The sequence below is a fragment of the Cervus canadensis genome, chromosome 15 (genome assembly GCF_019320065.1).
Source record: "Cervus canadensis isolate Bull #8, Minnesota chromosome 15, ASM1932006v1, whole genome shotgun sequence".
Lineage (NCBI taxonomy): Eukaryota > Metazoa > Chordata > Mammalia > Artiodactyla > Cervidae > Cervus > Cervus canadensis.
Genome location: NC_057400.1, coordinates 51,031,701 through 51,043,844, shown reverse-complemented (window position 1 = coordinate 51,043,844; position 12,144 = coordinate 51,031,701). Strand labels below are relative to the sequence as shown.

At 40.2% G+C, this 12,144-nt stretch overlaps 1 protein-coding gene across 3 annotated transcripts in view; it reads left to right on the top strand.

The window, feature by feature from the left end:
* The first annotated feature begins 71 nt into the window (after positions 1-71).
* The window catches only part of METTL8 (methyltransferase 8, methylcytidine), an 86,043-nt gene continuing 73,970 nt past the window's right edge, over positions 72-12,144 (top strand). For 2 of the 3 annotated variants that reach the window (XM_043487725.1, XM_043487723.1), the window contains exon 1: positions 72-333. The gene's annotated coding sequence lies outside the window, so the exon portion shown is untranslated. Of the gene's footprint in view, positions 334-11,439; positions 11,786-12,144 lie in introns of those variants that run through there. The other variant, XM_043487724.1, reaches the window with a different exon arrangement.

The window sequence follows — 12,144 nt, the reverse complement described above, 5'->3', positions numbered from 1 at the left end:
ACCCGCCGCGGCCCCGCCTCCAGCCCGCCGCGGCCCCGCCTTACCCCGCCTCACCCCGCTTCTTCTGGCCGGGCGGAGGCTGCGCCGTAGCGTTGGCGTGGGTTTCCGGCTCTGTTCGCGAAGCCTGGGGAGGATTGTGGGGGCGCTGTGCTGCCACCTCTTGGTCTCTGTTCCGTGTTCCCTCTGTGCACTCAGGGGTCCGTCCCTGTACCCCCACGCTTCTCAGTCCCCGACTTTCGCTCTGGGAGCCCTGGCTGGGTGCCGAGAGTGGGGCTGGGTCGTGTGCGACCGCCCCTCCACCCCCAACAAGGCAGCGTCCTGTGAAAAAGAAAGGTACGCCCTCGGCTTTCCCCTCAGTCATAACGTTGGATGTTGTGGATGGTTAAACATTTTGGGTCTTTGAACACTATGCTTTGTAATTATGAGTTAGTGGTGAAAATGCTGGCATTACTACCAGAGTTGAATTACTCTTTTCTAGAGGCCCGCCCCTCCGTGGCCCGTGGACACTCAGGCTGGCTTTGCGATAATTGCTGCATTTTCCTTCCTTCTCTCCTTTTTCCCCTCCTCTTTATTGGGGAATGAAATATGAAATATTTACATTGCTGGTAGACTGCCTAAGATGTTCCACGTTGATTCCTCTAAGATAACTTTGTGAGTGGCCGTCCCGGTCGGGTCAGGTTTGCTGTCATATCCTCAGGGGCTGTGTCACTGAGGATGTGCCATTCTCGCCACACTAAGTTTTCAGTAAGCATGTCCCAGACGAGACCCATTGCTTTGCCTGTAAGTCCCGTGAGCGTGGTGCCTTTGCGACTCCCACGTGGCCTCTTGTTCAGACATGGGCTAGGGTGTGATTGCATCGGACTGACAGGGCAAAAAGTATAGTACTGTGTGAATGCGCTGTTTTTAAGCGTTTAGGATAAAACTTTTTAACCCTGCTGAATTTCCTTTGGGGCCTGGGCTTTTGCTGATTTTTCATGACTTATTTACAGCATACTGTGGAGTGCTTTGTATATTTTTAGAGCGCGCTATAATAGTTAATTTGGTAATTCATGAATGCAGCTGTCACTGGGAAAACAGACCCAGAAAAGATAACTGGATTTTCTTTGGCTGAAATGAAATTCAAATCATTGCTGAATTGAATTCATCTTTTTTTTCTGCTTTCCCTTCACCCCCATTTGCTTGTCTTTCAGTGGTCTCACAACCAAGCCACCCAAGGGACAGTCGTCCTAGCTGCCTTCTTTTCCATCGCCTTCAACCAAGTACTTTTGATTCTGTTATCTATCCCCTCTTCATATCCCACCCCCCCCCAAGTAATTTAGGGCCTCACCATTTTTTCACATTATTATGTTAAGTAGCCTTCTCTCTGCCTGCCTTAAATACTTTCAATTCCAACCCTCCACACTGCTGCCAGAGTGATTTTTCTAAAGCACAAATCTGTCATTTCCCTATTAAATCTTTCAGTGGCTTCCAGTCACCCAGAGCAGAATTTCTCAAACCTAAGTAGATACCTAGGATTTTCTATGGTGAACTTAAAATATGTTCAGTACCTTAGATAGATGCAAATATAAAACTGTATATAAACTCCTTATGTTGTATCTTATGAACAACTATAATGCTCAAACAGTTGTACATTAAATGAAGCAAAACTATGAAACAATGCTTATTCATTGATGCTGGTGAGACTGTTTGCCCGACCTGCCATGCTTCACTGGTCTGGGGGCATAAATTCCTTACAGAAAGACCTGCCCTTACTGCCCTTGGCTAAGAGATTACCCAGTGACTTCACCTCTTTTCTTTATTTAAACCACTGTAAAAACCTTCCTTTGTTCCTTGTGTCAAGATTTCATTTGACCTTCACTTGACAGACATCACTTACATAAAATAGTCTCCATGTCTCTCATTAACCTGTGCCAATGACAAATAGTCCTACTTGTTAGCCAGTGCAGTGCTAAACACAAACGTGATTTGAAATCTTGTGACAGTAATCAATCAAAGGGATGATCCAGAGTATCCTTTTGTTAAAAAAAATTTTGTTTAGATTTTTATTAAATTGAAAAAATAAAAAGTATCCCTAGGGAAATATCATCTTGAGACTACATGTACCAATCCCTCAAGGTCTGTATAGGTGCTTTATAGGACAAAGTCTGTAAGTCTCAGTGTAGTATACAGGGCACTCTGTTATCTGCATCTTGCCCACATTTTCAGCCTCAGCTTTGCCCATCCTTCACATTTGCTCCTGTGGTTCTGACATGTTTCCTCCTTGCTCACGCCAGGGTCCCTTTACATTTAAATTTTTCCTTATCTGGAGCTCCCTTCCTCTCCTCTTATCCATTTATCTCAAGACACATGTCAGGTATCTCAGTTCCTCTCAGACACTTTTCCTGACCCTTCCATCTTAGTGGCCTCTTCTCTCATGTTTCTCTGCATTCACTGGCTGTGGCACTATATTAGAATTGTTTGTCTGTCTTCCCAACATTTGTTTAGAGAGGTCCATTCATTCAACATCCATATGCATTAACCACATTTTAGGCACTGTGCTATGGATGCATATGTATGTTGAATGAATGTTAGTCACTCAGTCGTGTCCAACTCTTTGTGACCCCATTGACTGCAGTCCACCAGGCTCCTCTGTCCATGGGATTCTCTAGGCAAGAATACTGGAGTGGGTTGCCATTTCCTTCTCCAGGGGACCTTCCCAACCCAGGGATCGAACCCAGATCTTCTACTGCAGGCAGTTTCTTTACCGTTTGAGCTACCAGGGAAGCCCATGTTGAATGAATGGGCTCTTCTAAAAACAATGTAGGTATAGATTCTATTATCATTAACTAATAAAAAGCAGAGACATTATTTTGCCAACAAAGGTCCATCTGGTCAAGGCTATGGTTTTTCCAGTGGTCACGTATGGATGTGAGAGTTGGACTGTGAAGAAAGCTGAGCGCCGAAAAATTGATGCTTTTGAACTGTGGTGTTGGAGAAGACTCTTGAGAGTCCCTTGGAGTGCAAGGAGATCCAACCAGTCCATCCTGAAGGAGATAAGTCCTGGGTGTTCATTGGAAGGACTGATGTTGAAGCTGAAACTCCAGTACTTTGGCCACCTCATGTGAAGAGTTGACTTGTTGGAAAAGACCCTGATGCTGGGAGGGATTGGGGGCAGGAGGAGAAGGGGACGACAGAGGATGAGATGGCTGGATGGCATCACCGACTCGATGGACATGGGTTTGGGTAGACTCTGGGAGTTGGTGATGGACAGGGAGGCCTGGCGTGCTGTGCGATTCATGGGGTCGCAAAGAGTCGGACACGACCAAGCGACTGAACTGAACTGAACTGAAGTACTTTTAACATAGAATTATATTTAGTCTTTATCCTTTAAATGTAGGAAACCACAATATTAGTAAGAAGAAATGATGTTTTATTCGCTGAATTGTGTCTGCCTTTTTTGCAACCCCAAGGACTAGCCCACCAGCCTCCACTGTCTATGGGATTTCCCAGGCAAGAATACTGGAATAGGTTGCCATTTCCTTCTCCAAGGGATCTTCCTGACCCAGGGATTGAACCTGTGTCCCTGCATTGCAGACGGATTCTTTACACTGAGCCAACAGGGAGACCCAGCCAATAAGAGGAAATAATTTTTTAAAAAACTTTTATCCCTAACAGTTCTCCCTATAAAGTGGATATTTTCTTGTTGAAGGTAAAATGGCATAAACCCCTAGCTTAAGATTAGGAAATGACTTCTCTTAATTTGGGGCATAGAACAAACATTAATTCTTTTTTTTTTTATTCTGTGTCTATATGATGCTTTGAGAATACTTAACCATCCTTGCCATGATACTTTCAAGATGAAGAAGAGGCAATAAGAGTTCAGAAGTTAATAAAATGCTTTTTGTTCATATATTTTGTTTAAAGAGGGATAACAGAATAAATATATAAAGCACTCTGGTTATTAAACCTAAACATTTGCTCAGAGACAAAAAAATTTGAACCAAGGCCACAAGAGGTCATTCATTCAACATGTAATTATTTTCATCTACAATGTGCTGGGAACTATTCTGGCATAGGGTTTAACTGGTCAGAGAACAAGATCCTCACATGTCCAGGGAGATAGACAGTAAATAGATTTTAAAAATATTTTCAGGTAGTGATAAAGTACTGTGAAGAAGATAAAACAGGGGGATGTGCTTGATAGTGAATGGTCGGGAGCCCTGCTGTACCCAGAATGGTCAGGAAAGGCCTTTCTGCAGAGTGGAGTTTTGAACTGAGCCTGAAATAAGGATGAGGCAATCTGCACAGAACTAAAGTTAGAGTAGTTCAGGCAGAGGGATGTTCCAAAGCAGGGTCCCCAGGGCAATAACAACGTTGGATTATTCTAAAACTATCGTAAGGCTAGTATGCCTTGTCGGGAGTAAGGAGTTTTGGATTTTATTCTGTGGTGAAGGGAAGCCATAGGACGCTCTGAAGAAGGAAAGTAGCATAATCTAATTTGTTTTAATAAGATCATTGTGGCTATAGTGTAGAGAATAGACTGCAGTGGCAAGAGAATGGAAACAAGGAGATGGTGGCTGTTGCACTGGTCCAGATAAAAGATGGTAAATGAGCTAGAGTGGTAGGAGGAGATGGAAAGAAGGGAACAGATTCAGGATATATTTATATTAAAAGTAGAATTGACAGGACTTCTGATGATTTGAATATTAAAGGTATTAAATAAAAAATATTAAAGATATTAAATAAAAAGTCAAGTTCAGTTCAGTTCACTCACTCAGTCATGTCCGACTCTTTGCAACCCCATGGACTGCAGCATGCCAGGCCTCCCTGTCCATCACCAACTCCTAGAGCTTGCTCAAACTCATGTCCATTGAGTTGGTGATGCCATCCAACCATCTCATTCTCTGTTGTCCCCTTCTCCCGCCTTCAGTATTTCCCAGCATCAGGGTCTTTTCCAGTGAGTCAGTTCTTCACATCAAGTGGCCAGAGTATTGGAGTTTCAGCTTCAGCAAGCAGAACCACAAGCATCCCAAACTCCCAAGAAAAAATGGAAAGCAGGGAAATACTTGATGTGCTGTCAATGAAGGAAACAAAGATTTTATTGACTTAACACATTAGCATTATAGACATTAATGCTGGAGAATGTTAGGATCTGTTCTATGGCTGGGGCATGTGGAAAGAGAGGAATAAAATCAAGCCAGAAATAGACAGGGGTCAGAGCTTGTTGGTCCATGGCAACGTGATGGAAAAAAATCTCTGTAGAGTGATGTGATATTCCCTTTAAGAGATAGTTGTGTACAGCATCAGGGCAAGAGTGAAGCAGACCAGTTAGCACGTTAATTGTGTAGTTTGGGTGAGAGTGAATCATTTTTGGAAATTTATTTTGAAATTAATTGAGGCTTTTAACTTTAAATTTGGTTTTTATTTTTCTCTATATATTTTAATGATATAGTTGTACATAGTACAAATTGTAGTACAAATATGTGGTACATTCATTCATATGCAAAATCCAGAAAGATTTAGGTTTAAAGGATCCGCTGTCTATGGGATTTCCCAGGCAAGAATACTGGAATAGGTTGCTATTTCCTTCTCCAAGGGATCTTCCTGACCCAGGGTCCCCTGCATTGCAGACGGATTCTTTACACTGAGCCAACAGGGAGACCTTTGGCTTTCAAACACTGAAGTTTGAAAGCTATTTATTTTAAAAAGTATTTTACTTATTAAAAAGAATATGTATAGCTAAGATGGCATAACATATAAATAATAAATAAAGTGAATACCCAGGTAACTATTATTAACCTTAATAAGACAGAACATTACCTAAAATTTTGACATCTATGTGCCAATCCCAGTTCTTGGATTCCTCTTTTCTCTTAATATAAATAAAACATTAAGGTTTGAATGTTTTTGAGCATCATGTAAATTGAATCATACTGCATATATGTACTCTTATACAGGTTGTCTTTTTTTTTTTTTTTCAATATTATACTTGACAAAGTACCTGTTGGTTAATTTCATTTATTTTTACCAATATATAGTAGTTCATTGTGTGAATTTTCTACAGTTTATTTATCCATTTTCTATTGGCCGGGCTTTTGCTTCTTTTGGGCTTTTTATTCCTAGAAAAGTGCTGCTATAGACCTTAAACCTGTCTTTTGGTACACACATTCATTTTCTATTGCTATGTAGCAAATTACCCCAAACTAAGCACCTTAACTAACACCCATTTATTGTCTTCTTTTTTTTTCCTCATAACACCGATAACTACTTGTCAGTATCATTTATCGAAGGGGGTCCTCATTTCTCCACAGATCTGTAGTGCTAACTCTGTTTATCAAGTTTACATTCATAGTCTATTTTTAGGCTCTATTTTCTGGTCTGTTTTTCTATCCCCAGGCTAATGAATACCTGACCACTTTTAGGCTTTCGAGCTAGTAGAGCAAGACCTCTACTTTATTGTTTTTCTTTAGGAGGGTGTTACTTAGGTTTTTTTTTTTTCTTGCCATTTGCACTTGCCCTTTCATATACATTTTTAAATCCATTTACGTTCTACAGAAACCTTATTGAAATTTTGGTTGGGATGACATTAAATCTACCTGTCAATTTGAGGAGAACTGACATCTTTACCATATATCAAATTATCCTATCTCTGAAAACAGTATATCTCTCCATTTATTTGGATCTTTTTTAATGTCTTAGCTCAGTTGGTAAAGAATCCGCCTGCAATGCAGGATACCCCGGTTCAATTCCTGGGTCAGGATGATCCCCTGGAGAAAGGAAAGGCTACCCACTCCAGTATTATTGGGCTTCCCTTGTGGCTCAGCTAGTAAAGAATCCGCCTGCAACGTGGGAGACCTGGGTTCGCTTCCTGGGTTGGGAAGATCCCCTGGAGAAGGGAAAGGCTACCCACTCCAGTGTTCTGGCCTGGAGAATTCCATGGGACTGTATAGTCCATGGGGTAACAAAGAGTCGGACAAGACTGAGTGACTTTCACTAATGAAATTTTATAATATTTTTTTACTGCATAATTTGCAGCTTTCTAAGTACAGTGTATTTTTGGTCAAAATTGTAAATGGTATATTTTTAAGTTTAGGTTTTCTAACTATATTTTTGATAGTATATAAACATGCAGTTGTCTGTATATTGATCTTATATTTAGCAACATTGTTTTTGTATATTGATCTTTTGCTTGCCAGTGTTTATCTTTAATAGCAATAATTGTTATTTGTAAGGTTTGGGGGATTTTTCTCCATAGCCAATCATGTCCTCTGGAAACTGACAGTTTTGTTAACTTCCTTCTCAATTCTTTTACCTTCTTTCCTCTTTTTTTTCTTTTGTTTTTTTTTTTTTTTTTTGCTGTGTTGGCCAGGACCTCCAGTGCAGTGTTGAATAGAACCAGTGATAGTGGACCTCTTTGTCTTATTCATGTTTATAAATGGAATACTTCTAATATTTCACCATTAAGGATGACATCAGAGGGTTTCGAAAGCTACCTTTTGTCAGGTTAATGAAATTCTCATCCATTCCATATTTGCTAAAAGTCTTGTTCATTTTATTTTTAAATATGAATGGGTATTGAATTTTGTCAAAAACTTTCTCTGTAACTGCTGAGGTGATGATATAGTGTTTTCCTGTAGTCTGATAATGTGGTAATCACATAAATATATTTTCTAATGTCAAACCAAAGTTGGGTTTAGATAAGTTTTTGTGATGTATTTTGTTTTTTAAACACTGTGGGAGTTGGTCAACTACTGGCTTCATTGCTCTCTTGGCTCCTTGGACCTTTGCTGGCTCTGAGGGTTTCTCTTTCTATCTAGCTGGTTTACTGGTGTATCTAATGTACTTGTCCAGCCTTTTAGGAATATTTAATAGCAGAAAGATTTTGGAGGTATCAGGTTCACCAAATTACCAGAACTAGAATTCCACTTCCTCATATTTTTAATGTAAAAAGCTTCCATTAATGTAAAATGTGATCACCTACCACCATTTCAGTCTTCCGTTCTTGACTCTGTGCACAGTCATGCCCCTCCTTGCTGAAAACAAGGAAGGGGAATCGTACGGTAGAAAGAGCCTGACATCGAGGGTCAGATGGCACAAGTTGCAGCACCAGCAGCATCAGTTACTGAAGTCTTGACCAAGCCACTTACTCTCTCTGAATATCCTTCAGTCATCTGCTAAGTGGAAACAGGATTGAAGTGAGAATCGCATTATTTATAAACATGAACACACTGTTGTAGAGAGTTTAGGGAGGAGAAGGTGTTGATTAAGTAGCACAGAGGGTTTTTCAGGGTGGAGATTGCGTGTGACACTGTGATGGTACATCCATAACACCACGCTTTTCTTTCTTCCAGTTGTGCCGCACATGGCTTGCAGGATCTTAGTTCCTCAATTAGGAACTGAACCTGTGCCCCCTGCCGTGGGAGTGTGGCGTCTGAACTAGTGGACAGCCAGGGAAGTCCCACACTATGCATTTAGTAAAACTCATATAGCTTAACAGTGAGCTTCCCTGGTAGTTCAGCAGTAAAGAATACACCTGCCAGTGCAGGAGATGCAGGTTCGATCCCTGGATTGGAAAGATCTCTTAGAGAGGGAAATGGCTACCCACTCCAGTGTTCTTGCCTGGAGAATTCCACAGACAGGAGCCTGGCAGGCTACAGCCCATAGGATCACAAAAGAGTCGGACATGACGTAGCAATTAAACAGCAACAACAACATAGCCTTATAACACAAAGAGTAGAATTTAATATATGCAAAATTTTAAAAACAAGAGGAAGAGGGGGTTCCAGGATATAACGCATACTGAGACAAAAGAATCTAGCGGTATAACAAAAGTATGCAGTGACCTCACTGAAAGGGGTCAGGGAAAGTTGCTGACCTAAGTGACGTTGAGGCTGCGAGACTAAAAGCAGTAGGAACTGCATAAGTACTGTCCTCTAGTCGATAAAAGGTTCCCACAGATACGGGTTAATAATTCTGAAACTACTTCACATGTGTACTGGAATTGAACAATTAATAACTGCCTGGTGGATGATGGCAGCCAGATTTCTTACTGTTGGTGTGGGAGATTGTGGACAACCAAGAGTGGAAGGCTAGTATGATCAGGTGGTAATGGATTAGAGTTGGAGACATAAGTATAAACTCTACTTTAGCTTAACTGTAGATACAGATGGATATACATGGAAACATTTGTAGATAAAGATATTTGTGTATGCATGGTGTAGTATACACACATATATTTCCTTGCTTTGTCACTTGAGAGGGCCCAGAAGTGAGGACAACCTAATAGCAAAGAGCACACCCAATGCCCAGACCATTCTCTAATAAAAGTAACAAACATCCTTTAGAGAAATGGCTGATTCTAGGACTGGGTCAAGGAATATACAGGAGTCTACAACATCTTGTAGTGCCAGAAAGTAAGGAAGTGCTCAAAAACACACTGATGAGAATGTGTCAAAAGGATATAGGAGGCAACTGAAAGAGGTTTTTCATGGCCACAGCAGGAAAGTTTGAACAGCAAAATCAAATAGTATTGGGTTATAACCCAAAGTTTAAAGTAAATATCTGTGAGTCCATACTGATACAAACAAGTGGTTGAATTAAATAAATGGGGAAGAAGAAACAAATCTGCGCAAAAAAATTCCAAATAACTTCTGTAGACACTCCACCCTTAAGAAGGCAGAGCATAACTCTCTCCTCCTTAAAGGTTGGCTGTGCATAGTAACTTCCTGCCTAAGAGTATGGTGTGGAAAGTGGGGGACGTGACTTTACAGTAGAAACCTGTCAGTCACTAACTCACCACTTTATCAAGGTTAACATCAGCAGTGGTAAGTCATGTTCATATCATGTACCCTTGATATGATGTGATAAGAATGACATTTTTTCCTCCCTAAAGCCTGTCACCTCAGTCTAATCGTGAGGAAAAGCATCTGATGATGTTTTTCTAAAGATAACTGGGAGGCATTCTAAAGATAACTGATCAATACTTCTCAAAACTGTCAAGGTCTTCAAAAACAAAGTGTGAGAAACTTTAGAGCCAACGAGGAGCCTAAGGAGACCTGATGACGAAGTGTTGTGTGGTGTCGTGGATGGTAACCCGAAAGAGAAAAAGGATGTTAGGGTAAAATGAAGGAAATCTGAATAAGTTATGAACTTAAGTTCATAATTATATGTTAATATTGACTTGTTAATGGTAACAAATACACTATACTAATGTAAGATTTTAATAATAGGGGAAACTATGTCAGCTATATGGGAATTCTTTGTACTATCTGCAACTTTTCTGTAAATCGAAAACCATTCTAAAATTGAAAGTTTACTTTAAAAATGCAACACTGACCACCACTGAATAGAGGCCACATTGCCTTAGTGGTTAAGAAGATGAGCTCAGGTACCAGTCTGCCTGGGTTCAGATCTCAGTCTCACTACTCATTAGCTATGTGAACCTGGTTACCCTAATTAACTAGAATTACTTAATCTCTATGTGCCTCAATTTACTTATCTGTTAGATTCTTCAGAGGACTGAGTGAGTTAATGTATGTAAAGCACTTAGAGTAATGCCATACACATTCAGCACTATGTAATTGAGTGTATTTATTAATATCATTACTTCTTTACTTTTCATTTTGGGGGATTTCTGATTATAGCTGAATTTCACTGATTATCCATCAGCATACTGAGTTTTAGCTTGGCATTCTGACAAAACATTATTCATAGTTTGTGTGTAAGGGGGAAATCATCAAGATGGTAAGATTCCTTATTAAAATATCCATTTCCCTTGTTAAACTGATGTTCTTTACAAAGCACTGCCTACAGCACAAACTCCTAGGCTTCAGCAGCTAAAATTTTGGTAATATTTGAAACAAAATGGAATGAATGTATTATAGAAACATGTTTTTAGGCCTTTTACTTCTCTGCCTAGAATACATATGAACCCTTCAGAAAACCCATTGTAGATCAGCAGTTCAGGTAGAATAGAGTTTTGAGTAGAACATAGAATTTGGAATCAGGAGACCAACTTGGAGTGTGGGTTCTTGTAGCTGTGTGATCAAGGCAGCTCATTAATCCCTTTGAGCCTCTAGTCCCATCTGTAAAACAATAATAACAGGAATGCGTCCTGCCTTCCTCCCTAGCGTATAGATTTGTTGTAAGGATTAGGTGTGAAAATGAATGTGAGGGCTTCTGTAAGTTGTAAAACCTGTACAAGTATTATTTGTTATAATAATCTCAGGTTTTCAACCAGAGTTCAACTCTAATGGAGCTTGATAGTCATATTAAGTGTTGGTAGTCATCTATATACCTTTACTTACTTATTATGTAGTAAACTGAAGTCATTTGATTTTAAAATGCTTTAGATGGTATATTTTCTCACAGGACTTTAGTTTTTGTGATGTTTTTCTTTGGCCTAACAAAGGAAGGCATTATTTTAATCTGGAGTTGTCTCTTTAAGGTGGCAGTTTGAGGAAATGATTTCCAAACTCTTCACTGAAATTGCCTATATAGAGAACACAAAAGTGTGTCCCTGTAATTTAGGAAGTTGTCTCCTCCAGATAGAGACCTTCTTGTCCTGATGTGGAGCTGACCAGTAGAGGGTGCACGAGCTTTCCCAGAAACTAGGCTGGGCAGACCTGACTGGAGCCATCTGTGTGATGATTAACAAGTACTATAAATGAAAAGGTTCTAGCACATCAGAAACACAGTTACCAAATGGAAAGAGACAGCAGCCATAATGTCACACAGCAATGTAGGAAGTACCTGCCCTAGTTGGTGAATAGGAAGTTTCTGGATAATTGGAATTTGATATTCTAAGGTGGGTTATTTGTCTGATTGGCACCTCCTCCTGCTACTGTTTGTCATTTCAGAACTTCTTTCTCTTTCCAGGTTCTTTGCCTCACCCTCTCAGCATCTGTAATTATCTGCCTCACCTGGTCTAAAAAGTTGGGGTTTTTAAAAAGTAACCTTTCCCTGGACTTCTTTGACCCTAAGGTATTTGGGTCCTGAATCCAGTCAGCTATAGCATCCTGTCAGGGTCCCTCTAACCAAACTCTTACAGATTCCATAGCATCTTTTCCTCCATGGAAATGGGTGACCGTCAGAAAATTTGTTAACTTTTTAGTGTTACTTCACTGCCCGTATCATCTTTTCTCCTCTTCCTTCCCAAACGTGGAT